Source organism: Canis lupus, chromosome X (genome assembly GCF_003254725.2).
Source record: "Canis lupus dingo isolate Sandy chromosome X, ASM325472v2, whole genome shotgun sequence".
Lineage (NCBI taxonomy): Eukaryota > Metazoa > Chordata > Mammalia > Carnivora > Canidae > Canis > Canis lupus.
Window position 1 is genome coordinate 2,608,338 of NC_064281.1, and position 15,285 is coordinate 2,623,622.

Below are 15,285 nucleotides of genomic sequence, written 5' to 3' on the forward strand. Positions count from 1 at the left end.
CATTCTATACTCTGATAGTTACACAGGTCGTGAGATATTTTTCCTAAATTGCCGCCCGGTAAATTCACTGATTCTAGCTCTTTATCATAAACAATCTTAGCCAAACAGGTACAACCTTCCCACCTTCCTCTACAGATAAGAAATATTTCACTAACAAACAGCATGAATGCATTTACCAGGAGGTCTGTGTGTAGCATGTTTGCATGAAAGGGAAGGAAGTCGATTGTGGGTTTGCTGTCAACACTTTCCTACTGACTCTTTTAGGATATTTATCATCTTGTCCACTTCCCAGCCAGTTGATACCAAAAAGTCTCTAAAGTAGGAATTTACTAGACAAATATATCCCAGATGGGACGTCCTAGAAAGTATGATCCACAAAGGAAAAAAACATTGCTAAGAAAGTAAAAAAAAAAAAAAAAGCTACAGATTGAGATAACACATTTGTAAAACACAACATCCCATAAAGGACTTGAATGTCGAATGCATAATAACTCTCAATATTCAATAAAAAGACAACAAATCACCCAATTAATAATAATAAATGGATAAGGGATTGGAGCATACACATCATCAAAGAAGATAGATATGGGGCAAATAAGCAATAAAATGATGCTCAAGGTGCCCATGGGAGAAAGTTTGAGTATGAACAAAACACAGAAACAAGATGTCAAGATGACAGAACTATTCTGCATCATGATTGTGGTAATGATTATCATAAAATATTTTAAAAGTCAGAGACTGTAAAGAATGATGGTATACATGTAAGTCTACATGCAAAACACACGTGTATAGAGCTACCTGAACGCATACTCAGAAGGACAGCAGGAAATACAGACTTCTATTCATCAATTAATCCTTATTTTTCTCCCAAAATGCCTTTTTACTGAAACAAGAATTATTCAAGCAATAGTGACGCTCCCATCTTCCAAATAATTGTTTATACTGTGTTTTGGCAACACAAAATCTTATAATAAATGAGGCATGTCATGAAAAATCTGGAGTAAGATTATGGACATAAGAAAAAAATTAATTAGTTAAAAAATCTGGATTAAAGAAATGAAAAATCAGGGTACCTGGCTGGCTCAGTCGGTGAAGCATCTGCCTTTGGCTCAGGTCATGATCCTGGAGTCCTTGGATTGAGTCCTGTGTCTTGCTCTCTGCTTAGCCAGGAGTATGCCTCTCTCTCTGTACCCCCTGCACATGGTCTGTCAAATAAAAAAAATAAATAAAATTAAATAAAATAAAATTTAAAAAAGAAAAATGATCATAAACACCTGTTTGAGGTTTTGACTTTCACATAAAAATTTTTTTGCACATAAAATTTATTTCATATTCCTGTTCATTTTGTATTTAGATGTTATTTTATATGTTGATAAAATTAAATCCAAGACTGTTTTTCTTTATAACCAAACGTGAGTACTACCAACACCAACACCAGGAATCTAACCTTATATGAAATTGAGGAAACAATGCTTATGTTGGCGACAACCCAACCTGATATAGTGATGTCATCAGGAACCAAGGCATTCCGTTTAACAGAAAACAGAATTAAAAAATATTAAAAATACTGGCAGGCCAAATTTCAAGGAAAAAAATGTTTATACAGACTCTTCATTTGTAAAAAAAGAAAAAAAGAAAGAAAGAAAAAAACCCCACAAGATCAAAGCTCACCACAATGGAAAGAGTTAGTAGCAATGACATGATAGCAGAAATCAAAGAATTAGTACCCAAATCTTGGTGTCTGATTATTGGTGTGATTAAAAGGAACTCCATGCTTCTGGCGACAGGTATGGATTTACCACGTGGAGGATGAACCAGGTGAGCCCATGATACCATGGCTGGTGCCTGGGTGATAGAAAAGTCTGGTGACCAATGAGGACATGTGGAAAGGGCTTTATTAGATTATTTCTGCCTCTTTGGTTCAAATGTCAACTGAATACAGTGACAGATTCTTTCCTTTTCTTTCTTCTTTTTAAAAAATCTTTATGCTCAGTGTGAAACTCGAACTCAGGACCTCAGGATCCAGAGTCTCTGGGTCTTTGGACCAACCCAGCCAGGCGTCCCCAACAGGTCCTATTCATAGGTATGAGTAGTTATGGGGAACACACGTTCCTTCCGGTGTCAACACGGGTCACTGTAGGTGCTTGACGGGTAGATCTTCAGGGGAGCTCTCCATGGTCTTGGATGTCTCTTTGGATCAGTGCTCACATGCGACAGGGATACACCCAGTAGAAATGGTCACAGTCGACCTCGTTCCAAAGGACGGAAGTCTCAGACGAGAAAACACTGTCTTGTCTACACAGTTCTCCCCTTGGGTGGATTTACGTGATTTCTCTGTAATTAACATGATTTAAACGATTTCTCTGTAAAACAATCTGACCCTTTTTCCCCATGAACTCGCTTCTCAAACCAAAGAACCCGGGCTCAGTGTTCAGTCTCCTTATATAACGGGAACAAGAGCGACGGATCAAAACGAAGACGATGCAAAGGAAACTTGATGGAGTCTTTGCATTTCGGGTTGAGCACACGATTCAAGTGCAAGAGACGTGACCTGCGGATGATGGGTTCTTTCGTTAATGCAATTTGTAAATTTAAAGCAGATTGGTTGGAAAATGTACGTAAATACGAAACAAATTAGCTCTTGCTTCAATGTTTCATGTTTCGAAAGTGTTGCACAAAAGAAAAACGTTGCACTGGTTCAAGGCGCACTTGAACTTGAATGGGTTGGGTTCATGATAATTGTAGAATTTAGATATAAACGATCATTCGTTTTCCAAGAGCTTCTGCTTCAAATTAAACAAGTTCGCTTATGTAAGTCGAGTTCAGTGAGGTGTGAATACTTCAGAAAACATGATAAAGAAAATGACATTGTGCATCGCCCCAAATTCAAATATCCTTTCCCGATGACTTTGTCGAACAGGAGAGTTGTATTATAATAGATTATAATGCTATTTGTGCTCTGTCTCATCCGCTCGAATATTTTGGTTACAGTTTCACAAAAACAAATCCGTTTTCTAATCATTTTTTTCCCGCGTAGGAAAGACAGTAAGTCTTATTCCTCGAATGCCACGTATCGTATAATTTTCTGAATTGTATAATTGTATAATATCTGTAGCCAACAACTTTGCCTCTGGTTAAGAGCAGATGATGTCTCACTCATTTGAGCAGCCGTGTGATGTGTTTGGAGGTCAGCAAATCTGTCTTCTCCGAGTGCCGTTCCACAAATTTGGGGAATCTTGCTAGAAGACTTCCTCAAAAATGCAAAAGGAAAGGATGCTCAGCAGCATTTAAGGAATATTTACTTTTTCTTCCTTCCAAAAATCAGACTGCCAAACTTTTAATTATTTTAGATTTTTAAATCTTTTCTTTTTTTTTTTTTCCTGGAGGTCTATCACAGTTGTAAATGGTTCCACTGTGGCATGATTAACATCTATGGGAGAAAATGCATTTTTCCTTTGTGTTATTTTCCAGTGTAAAATACTGGACTATGAAATTTGCAAACAAAAAAAATAAAATTTGCAAACATAGAAAAGGGGAAACAGCAACAAAAAAAGGAAATCAGATATATTTGTTTCTGTGCTTTTTTATTTTTTTATTTTTTTATTTTTTAAATTTTTTTTTTTAATTTTTATTTATTTATGATAGTCACACACAGAGACAGAGAGAGAGGCAGAGACACAGGCAGAGGGAGAAGCAGGCTCCGTGCACCGGGAACCCGATGTGGGATTCGATCCCGGGTCTCCGGGATCACGCCCTGGGCCAAAGGCAGGTGCCAAACCGCTGCGCCACCCAGGGATCCCTGTTTCTGTGCTTTTATAAAGCATTGGTACTTGTGTATTTTTTTTAACTTTAGGCAGCAAGATACACATGTATACAAATTTGCATAAATTTTGTTTCATTCAAGATGATGTTGGGGTTCTTTTGTCTCATCATTATTCTTCTTTTAAGTATTATTTTGCATGTGCATAGATTCCATAATAAAATTATCTTTAGTGATTTGCCTCAGATTAGAAAGCTGTAATATTTCCTGTCTTCCCTTATTTTAACTGTCCCTAGGAGAATCTTTGCAGACACGCCTTCCTCTATAATTTTGATATATCATTATAAAAGAGTCCATTAACAGTCATTATCATGACAATATGGCTTTAAGATCCCTGGTTCACAAAGGCCAAAGGTTTTTTTCTTAAAAATATTATCATCCCAATAATCCTGCCTATCTCATTATGTACAAATGTTTTGTTGACCTGCATTTCAATCATCTGGAGTTGCCTTAAAAAAAAAAAAAAAAAAAGACTGTAATTTTACCATGAAAATGTCCACCCCATTGATTGAAGTGCACTTGTTACTAAGTGTGAGGAATGCACACCATTTTGTGGATCTGCTTCTCACGGGCCCTGCAGAGAACTGCCCGGAGTTGTCCGTTGGTGAGGTCTTATATTTTTATTTATATTTTATGTATTTCTATTTTTATGATCTATGTTATCGGTTTTATTTTTATTTTTATTTTTATTTTAGCTTTAATGTTTGTATGGATTATTCAGCGTGCTGTGTTGAGAGCACCCACCCTTCCCTTTCTCTCCGTGAAGCTAATCATTTGTGACCCGCAGGCACTTTCTTAGCATTGGAAATAGTACATCGGTGCAAACAGCAGAGAAAAGAAATGCCCAGTGTTTTCCATCCCGTGGACACCGCTTGCCTGTCTGCTGAAGGACCAACCCAAGTGTGTTGAAATCCCTTGGCATGAAGCTCACTGGTGAATCAAGGGTTTCTGTCCCACTTGTGTAAATGTGACAGAGCTTTGGTTTTTCCATTAGGTGGACAGTGTAGACATGCCTGAAGGCTGGAACAACTCCAGATCATCAATCACTTGACCTTTATTTTGAGTCATATGCATATGTATTTATATGTCACATCATTTTTATACAAATATATATAAAACATAAAAGTATAAAACATAAAAATATTTATGCATAAACATAAATAAATTCATATAAATATGTACACACGAACATATATGTGCATATAAACATACACACATATGCATAAGAACATATATACACATAAACACATATACACATATAAATACAGACATAAAAACATAAATACAAAAAAATAAAAAATAAAAAACCATAAATACATATATAAATACACACATGAATATATACACACTATAATCCTAAATACATATATAAATGTTTGCACATGTGTAAATACATGCACATGCATAAGACTTTATATATACACAGCTTATATTTTTGATATGTTTCTTTTCCATATCTTCTTGATATGTTCTACTTCTTTTATTTTTTTATGATTTTTAGGTAAACTACACGCCCAGCGTGGGGCTTGAACTCACGACCCCAAGATCAAGCGTCCTATGGTTTACAGAGTGAGCCAGGCAGGCAACACCCACTTTTTGCCTCTTTAATGTGGTGGTTGGGTTTCTATTTTGCAAGCATATGGCCCTTTTTTTTAAATTTTTATTTATTTATGATAGTCACACAGAGAGAGAGAGAGAGAGGCAGAGACACAGGCAGAGGGAGAAGCAGGCTCCATGCAGGGACCCCGAAGTGGGATTCGATCCCGGGTCTCCAGGATCGTGCCCTGGGCCAAAGGCAGGCGCTAAACCGCTGCGCCACCCAGGGATCCCAAGCATATGGCCCTTGATGAAAGTTTCCAAAGTGGACACAATGGGCCTTCTGTGGAAGGAACCCCTTCAGCCACCCCTTCTCCTGAGGATGCACCTTCTTATGGGCACACAGCTGGGTTCCTGGCACTCCAAAAGTTTTACCAAGACCACATGCAAAATAATCACTGTGCACAGGATGCCTGCTGGGTATTGTGTGCCCAACAGAGACATAGCATTTTTTTAATGCATAAATCACAGAAACGGTCTTGCAAGCCTGTCAAGGTGACGTGTGTATCTGAGCGTGCATCTAATAACAAAAAAGAGATTCAGGCCTTGTGTTAATACTGCTGCTGATGCCTTCAGCACACGCATTTCTGAGCTGGGTGTGTTTGCTGTGCTTGGACAGGCTTCTGCACTGAGGGCAGCACAATGCAGTAAGGGCCCCATCTTCTCTGTGTGTGAGTTGATCTCATAATCCAGGCCCACCTCGCCGAAACTCAACCACCAGGTATCTTACCCTCACAGGGTCCTTTTACGAAATAAAAAAATGCATATCGCCATGGGCCCCTCTATTCCACAGTCTTAAAGGGCAACACATAAAAAGCGCAGCCCTCTTTGGCATGATTTGTATTGGGGAAGTATGAGCCTCTGAGGACCAACCCAGGGATTCATGGTTTCAGGGACGCCTGTTGCACTGATTTGAGAAGTGAGCATGAACAGGGTACGCAGGTGTATTCGTGAGACGCTCCAGAGGAACATCTAATATAACATCCCTCGTTTTCACGTTGCTATCTACCATTTGGTTACATCACAGATCTTGTGACATCCTAGGTTCATTTGTCTCACAGGAAAGTGAACACCAACGTTAATGTTTTTTTTGTACCTAGCTTACCCATTTTATTCTAATATTCTTGTTTTTCTAAATGCTTTTCCTGATGAACACCTTCCAGCCTCCATAATTAGCTGACTGCCCTAAATGCTCTTGGAACTGGCTCTACCATTTAAAATGTTCTTCCATTAAATTATGAATCCATCAACTCATTTACATGTGTTCCTTCCTTATTTGCCGGAGTTGGGTTTTCAGCTTTTTTTTTTTAATGATTTTATTTATTTATTCATGAGAGAGGCATACACAGAGAGAGAGAGAGAGAGGCAGAGACACAGGCAGAGGGAGCCCAACGTGGGACTTGACCCCGGGTCTCCAGGATCACGCCCTGGACTGAAGGCAGCATTAAACTGCTGAGCCACCGGGGCTGCCCAAAACTAGACTTTAAAACAAAGACTGTGGGACGCCTGGGTGGCTCAGTGGTTGAGCGTCTGCCTTTGACGCATGGTGTAGTCCTGGAGACCCGGGATCGAGTCCCACGTCGGGCTCCCTGCATGGGGCCTGTTTCTCCCTCTGCCTATGTCTCTGCCTCTCTCTGTGTGTCTTTCATGAATAAATAAATAAAATCTTAAAAAAAAATAAAACAAAAATAAAACAGACTGTCAAGTCATGTCAGACTGCACATCGCTGTTACTCAAAAAAAAAAAAGATAAAAGAAAAAAAAATGGGACACCTCAATATAGGAATGCAGTGTGTTCACATAATAATTACAGTGACCACGGTTCACACGATGCATGTAACATAGCCATAAATATTTACACATAAGCAGGTAACATTTTGCTAATGATGAGGTTAAAATGATAGGCAGGATCTAGAATATAAGTGTACTCAGTCCTTGAAATGATCAGTGGGCATATTCAGTGACATTAGTAAGGAAAACGGATTATTCGGTAAAGTGGAACACGGGACAGTATTACTGGTGGATTATTTCAATTTCTCTAAGGTTTAGTGGGTTAATCTACAGGAGTACTGAAATCAAGAGTGAAAGGAAAAACGTGTAGCTCACAGTAAGAATAGTGCAACAGTAATTACCTGGATTAACTTTTTTAAAGATTATTTATTTGAGTGAGAGAGAACACGAGTGGGGGAGGGGCAGAGGGAAAAGCAGGCTCCCTGTTGAGCAGCGAGTCCGACGTGGGGGCTCCATCCTAAAACTCCGAGATCATAACCTGAAACTGAAGGCAGACCCTCAACCAACAGAGCCGCCCAGGCACCCAAGCTGGATTAACTTTTATTGTAAATATATCAATGTAAAACTCAGAAGATTACTTAAATTATCAAACACACACTTCATAATTCCAAGTGACTTATGGTAAAACGGGTTTTGTCTTTTCTCTTTCCAAATTCTTAATTGCCTCCGAAACGCAAAAAAAAAAAAAAAAAAAAAAAAAAAAAAAAAAAAAAAAAAAAAGGAAGCAGGAACCTCAAAGAATGCGTTACAAGAAAGCAGAACATGAAGGAAAACTGCGTACAGAAAGGTATTTTTCATCGTCAGAGAAAACTGTAAGGTGACACCAGTGTATGTATGGACTGTGTTTTAAATTCCCTTTTGTGGAACAAGAGAGATCATTCTCCTGCTCAAACCCAACGCACAATTGAGCTGTGCTCCTTTATTGTCCGATGTTGTTTTTTTTTAAATTTAATTTATTTATTCATGAGAAACACAGAGGGAGAGAGAGAGAGGCAGAGACACAGGCAGAGGGAGAAGCAGGCTCCGTGTAGGGAGCCCGACGTGGGACTTGATCCCGAGACCCCAAGATCACACCCTGGGCTGAAGGCGGGTGCTAAATCACTGAGCCACCCAGGGATCCCCCATCCGATGTCGTTTTTGCTGTGGATTTGGACTCTTGCAGCCTTGTGATGATTTACAACTGCTGTGCTCACTCTGCAGGGATAGGGGTTTTCCTCACGTAGACCTCGCCTGAGCCCCAAGACTACCTTCATCTCATTCTCCACTCGTGGACGCTGCATCTCCTTCATGTCCACGGGTTTGGGTCTTGCTGTCTCTGTCAATGGCTCATCCCCTGTGAGACTTGGGTTCTGCTTTCACCTTGAACCCTACAATCTTTGGTTGGCCACGGCTGGCCTGCATGTAGCCATGAACGTGACATGATTAGGAATAGGGTCTTTGCTGAGGGTTGGTGACGGCATGGAGCAACACAGACATGGATATGGTACGGCAAGGACTCTTCATGGGGACATGGGTTGGGCCCTTGGAGGCCACCATGTTCCCATTGCCGGCCTCACCGTGGTAAGCCAGCAGCCACATCTCCCTCAGCTTCCATGGCCTCTGCGTCCGTTGATACTTGAGGGATGCATGAGCACTGGAATTGAGGTGGACATGTGTGAGGAACCAGGGGGTCCTCCAGAGGTGTGACCATGCTCTTGGACCCCCTCATGGGCGTAACCATATGGCCTCTGTGCTCCATAGGTGTTCAAGCCAAGTCAGAGACGTCCTAAACCCAGCCTCAGTGGTCCCACGTGCCAGTCTTGGAATCCAGTCCGTCTTTCTTTGCTAGAACTGTCACAACAAAGTACCAGAAAGCGGGTGACTCAAATTCACCGTCTCACAGTTCTGGAGGATGGGGGTCTTGGCTCATCCAGTGTCCTAACCTGCTTTACAGGCTGAGACTTAATTCTTCTATCCTCTGCTTGGTTTACTATAAAACACCCAACCAACGCGTGCTTTTCTTCTTTTTCTTAGGGTTTTCTTTTCCAGAATAAACTTCTAAGTACCAGGGTGCAGTTTCAAAGCTAACTCACTCATACGTTGCCTTGCTTGCCTGTTCTTTTCATCCTATAAGGAGACTGAATACATAGTTTCAACGTTATCCCACAGAAGCATAAGGTTTCAAGGTTTCTACAAAATCATGTTTCTTTGTGGACGAAAGCATTTTGTTTCAAATTGCAGGCAGCTGAGTTACATCTTTCAGGTTATATAATAATAATAAATATATTATTATAGAGATATATATAGAGATATAATAAATAGATATTATATTCTTTTGTGTGTTAATATCATATATTTTATATATAAGGTGTTTGAATTATAGTACTAATATGCAGTTACATATTACCTATAATATGTAAGTTACATTATAATATGTAACATAATCATAATATCATATAGTTATATTGTTGTAATTATAAATTATAAATACATATCATAATTATATTATATTTTAATATAATATATCATTATATTATAATATAAATATAATATATAATTGCAACCTACGATTACATAATTGTATCATATTTTATATTGGTGACTTAGTTTTTTTATTTTTTTATTTATTTTATTTATTTATGATAGTCACACAGAGAGAGAGAGAGAGAGAGGCAGAGACACAGGCAGAGGGAGAAGCAGGCTCCATGCAGGGACCCTGACGTGGGATTTGATCCCGGGTCTCCAGGATCGCGCCCTGGGCCAAAGGCAGGTACTAAACCGCTGTACCACCCAGGGATCCCTATATTGGTGACTTTGAATCACAACTTTCACAGTATATTATATCCTAACTTTATACATGTATATATGTATATATTTATACATAACATATATATGTAGTATAACTTTATATATGTACATATTATGCATACATATGTATATATTATATATGTAACATATACATATGTATATATGGGCGTGTATATATATTACTTTTTTAATAGAAAATAATTGAAAAGTAGAAAAGCTTTATATGGGGTGAGTGCCTATACACTAATCACCCAGCTTCATTAATTTTCAACTCCTGGCTAAACTTTATTCATCATAATCCACTTGTACCCCCCTATTTCTTCCCTCTCCATCCAGATTAATTAATTTATTTATTTTCACCCAGATTATTTTAAAGCCAATACCAGGTGTAATAAACAATAGCATTCATCACTCGTATGTAAATATTTGAAATTCTTTTTTTTTTAATTTTTTTTTATTATTATTTATGATAGTCACACACAGAGAGAGAGGCAGGGGGAGAAGCAGGCTCCATGCACCGGGAGCCCGATGTGGGATTCGATCTCGGGTCTCCAGGATCGCGCCCTGGGCCAAAGGCAGGCGCCAAACCGCTGCGCCACCCAGGGACCCCCTAAATTCTTTTTTTTTTTAAAGATTATTTATTCAGGAGAGAGAGACAGAGAGAGACAGAGAGAGGCAGAGACACAGGCAGAGGGAGAAGCAGGCTCCATGCAGGGAGCCCGACGTGGGACTCGATCCCAGGTCTCCAGAGGATCAGGCCCTGGGCTGAAGGTGGCGCTAAACTGCTGAGCCCCCCAGGCTCCCCCAATATTTGCAATTCTTGTTGGTACATGGGACTTACATAAAAACAAATCTGCAATTCCTTCACAGACTTAAAATGTGACGCATCATACTTAAGACCCAGAATATCTAGTGTTTAATTTCCTAAATTGTGTAATAAGTTATTATTATCACTATTACTAACAGTTTAATATAATCATAATATAAATTATGGTTTCTAATAAGATCCAACTATGTTCCATGCATTGAAATCATTTGGCACTTCTCTTTTTCTCTTATAAATATAGACTCTCACTGTGTCTTTTTGTTTCCCCCTTACAATTCATTTGTTGAAGAAACAGGGTCTTTCCCACAATCTGACTGTATATTCAAGTGCCCTGTAATATCCCACGGTCTCCTGTTTCCTTGTGAATTAGTAGTTGGTCCAGAGGTTTGATTTGATTAGATTTCGATTGCTTCAGCAAGAATATATTTCCATTGCGAGCTACCATTACTTGCTTTTCTTTCTTTTTTGATACTGTCATCAGTTGTCACCAATTAAAGGTTGTGAAATAATGAGTGTCTACCTGTGTCATTCTGTTGCATCGATTAGCTGGACGATATTTGTAAAGACAAAATTCCTTGCATCCACGCTTTGGTTAAACTGAGGTAGATTTTTATTTCAGAAAGTTACATTTTTATTTAAGAAGGTTGATTCTTTCGCTTTGTTTGTGAGGTCGCAAATTAGTTATGTGTGTTTGAATGGAGCCGTGCCGTGGACAGGTGTGTAGGAAGCCTCTGGGCTGAATACCCGCACCCTCCCCTCCACACACACATCGTTTGTGCCCCTTAATGGATGAATGTGTGATTCTCACTTTTTTTTTTTTTTTTGCATGATGCACATCTGGGAATATCTATTACTCGGAAGCAGACAGGATACTTTTTACATGTCTCAAAAGCTCCCTTGACAGTGGAGGGTAATTAACTGAGAAATTACATATAGCAGCCCTGAGGCAGGCACTGCCAACTGAAGCAGACAGGCGCTTTCTCCTGGTCTTCACTTCCGCGTCTTTTTGCTCTTCTCCACCCTCACTCAGGATCGATACAGAAGTGTTGGAGGGTGGGTTAACCCCTCTGTGTCCCCCTCGGAGACTTTACATCAGCAGAACATCTCGTGCAGTTCTGTACGTGTCCATCTCTGAGCCGCATCTGCCAAATGCTTAGCTGTGCATTGATCTGCATCTGTGTCTCTGCATATTTGGGGAAAAGCAGAACACTCACAAGTGTAGTAAACAATAGCATAGAAATTTTGGATTTTATCCTGAGGGTCATGGGATACCACTCCTGAGTTTTACTGAGAAAGTGACAGGAAGACACTTTGGATTTGGAAACTTCATGATGGTTTCAGGATAGAGAGAAAAAGTAGAAGATGAGCAGAGAGGCAGCAGAGTCAGGAGCCTATTAATTAAAAATCTAAAGGAAAAAAGGCTGTGGCATTGGTGTGGGAAACATAAGTGGACCGAAGAGTGATTTACAGAGACATCACTGAGAAGGGATGAGCATAGGGGGAAGACAGATTCTGTGGTCAAGGGTAACTGTTGGCTTGAGAGTTGGTTAGTGTGCTTGCTGTTTGGTTAAAATGGGGACCACTGGCTGCAAACAGAAGGGCTCATGAAATGGAGACAGAGAACTGAATCTGTGACCTAGAAGGCTTAGGGTCTTTTGTGGGGTAGCTCACTGATGGTTCTGATGGGTTGTTGAATTTATAATCACGGGCAAAGGTGAGAGATGTGTTGGAGGTATCAAGTCTGAAGGCATCATGGTGCCTGATGGATGGTCACTGACGTCATGGCATGCATAGCTCATTCGAGAGACTAGTAGATGACACACATTCCCAGTTTCCAGATGTAAGTATAAAAGTGAGTTCTCCCATTCGAGCCTGGTCTCCCGTGTTATGTCAATGTTTCCACCGGTATTTATGGATATGTGTATGCGTGCCATACTTCGGCCCTCTACTTGTCTTAACAAAGGGAACTCGATGAAGCTTAATACAAAGAACCTTTGGTGCTCAATAAACTTGAATGCAAATCACTGATGGAAACCCAAGACTATACAGATGGTCAAACAACCAGTAATGGTCCTAACTGGCATCTCCTTTTGTTTAAACGTTGAGCAAGTTCAGTGGAAAGAGGGAGAGGATTGGGTCTGGGACATGTGGATTCATATCTACAATTGCTTGGGTGACCCTGGACAGGGTCGTCCCATTATTTAACAGATTTCTGTTGTCCATCTGTCAAACTGAACAAACAAGGTGTCTCAAGTGGAGTTGGTGAGGAATAAAAGACACACAAGCTGACAGAAAAGGAGAAATGTCCTCCGATCCCTGAACTGAGCCCAGAGTGCATGCTTCTCCAGGACAGGAGAGCTTTTTGTAAGGAACAGGGTGATTCCCTGTCGAAATGTTTAGGTTTCTCCCTCTGCCTGTGTCTCTGTCTCTCTCTCTGTGTCTCTCATGAATAAATAATTAAATAAATACTTTTTAAGAACCTACATCTAACTCTGGAGTTCTCTGAAATCAGTCTCATCTATAGAAAAAGTCTTTGAATCCTTAGCAGGATGTACAAATCAGATTTCCTGACTCAAGCACTAGAGGGACGATAAAGGAAGGAAGATAAACATCCATAACACTACAAAGTAAAATTTGTTATTTGTTGCATGTAATTGTTAATTCTGTGACTTTAGATTTATGGAACTGTCAAGGGACTCAGGAGGAAAGAAATATGACATATGTTCAGCCCTATCAGGGAAGAATTCATGACATTTCCCAGGTTGGGGCTATTAAAGAAATTTTAGTGAGGGAAGGTTTCTGGAGTAGAGTCCAGATGGCTCTGTGGTTGGTGGAGTTATTAATGTGACAGAGATATTTTTCTAACATCGTTATGTTCCATAGAGTTGTCAATGTTCATTAAGACAAAAAAGTTCCCTGAGGTTCGTTTAACACTATTAATGATTAGGTTTTTAGCAGCTATAATCAAATCCCCACATCAATCTTATTGGGAATCTAAAACACCCCCCCCCCAAAAAAAAAAAAAAAAAGAAAGAAACCCAAAAATCAAACCAGAAACAGAAGATTTGAGGTAAAAAAAAAAAAATCAACTAGAAATAATTTAGGATGACAAAGTGAATTATCATGTAATATTTAGAGGTTTAGAGCATGCAGATAAAACAAATCAAATTTAGGGGTGTCTGGGTAGCTCAGTGGTTGATCATCTGCCTTTGGCTCATGGTGTGATCCCGGGGTCCTGGGATTGAGTCCCACGTTGGGCCCCCTGCAAGGAGCCTGCTTCTCCCTCTGCCTGTGTCTCTGCCTGCCTCTCTGTGAGCCTTATGAATAAATAAAGTCTTAAGAAAATCAAATTTCCATTAAATTAGCAGGTATTGAGTGTCCACCTTTTGTGAAAAACCTCCACATTCATATCATTTAACATTGACCAAAGCCTACTGAGTTTTATTATCTTGAGTTCATGAAGCAAATGCAGGATTAAATATTAATTTTTTGATCCAGGCTATAACATTTGTCACATCCAACTGAATACATGTGGTTGAAATGAAAGTTGTAGAAATCACCCTTGAATATCCTTTCGCATCAACCAAGAAATGTAGATGACATATGGTTTGGGGACTCTATACAGAGAAATCTGCACACAGAAATTTGACCACCATGCAGACAAAGGGGAAAAAAATCAATCAAAAGTATTTACAAATGCTTGGTCATTAAAAATATTCCACTGGAACACCTGGGTGGCTCAGTGGTTGAGTGTCTGCGTTTGGCTTAGGTCGTGATCCTGGGGTCCTGGGATTGGGTCCCACGTGATAAATAAAATATTAAAAAAACAAGCACGTCTAATTTCATTACCACCGAATCTAGTGCAATAAAATGTGTCCAGAATGAACTAGTGTATTTTTATTCCAACATCCTACCTCATCCAACGAGACCACCCTATCTTAAAAACAAAAACAAAAACAAAAACAAAAGTCTACGACCACTGATTGGGAGAAAGTCCAGAATCTGCTAGTTTTTGTTGCTTGTTTTTAATCAACACAGGAATCCATTCCAAATCAAACACTTTTTTTTTTTAAGGACAAAGTCCAAAATTTTGGAGGCGGTTCTGTTGAGCCCTAATTAGTTTATTTCTTCCTTGTGTTGCATGGCACTTGAAAACCTCACCGACATTGAAGGAGCTGTGAAGTCCACACGTTTAGTCACCCAAGCGATGGAAACGTTTACGTTCTTGGAGATTCTGAGAAAAGGCAGCAGGACTGTGGAAGATGATGCCCTTATTCTAGGAACCACAAAGTGAAGTTGGGTGAAAACAAATATTTGGGTTGTATCGTTGATGGTGCCCAGTTGGCCCTGGAGCCCGGGTCCCCGCCGGCCATGTGGCCAAGTGCACAGAGTGTGTGCTCACACCACCCGGCTCTCTGAGGAAGGATAAATGGGGTTTTAAGAGAGCAGGAGCAGCTGAGCCTCTG

The 15,285-nt window shown here is 39.8% G+C and overlaps 1 long non-coding RNA gene across 1 annotated transcript in view; it reads right to left on the bottom strand.

The window, feature by feature from the left end:
• Positions 1–1,079: 1,079 nt before the first annotated feature.
• Positions 1,080–15,285, bottom strand: part of LOC125754672 (uncharacterized) — an 81,441-nt gene continuing 67,235 nt past the window's right edge. Inside the window, exon 3 of the long non-coding RNA XR_007409412.1 lies at positions 1,080–1,205. This is a non-coding gene — a long non-coding RNA (uncharacterized LOC125754672). The remainder of the gene's footprint in view (positions 1,206–15,285) is intronic.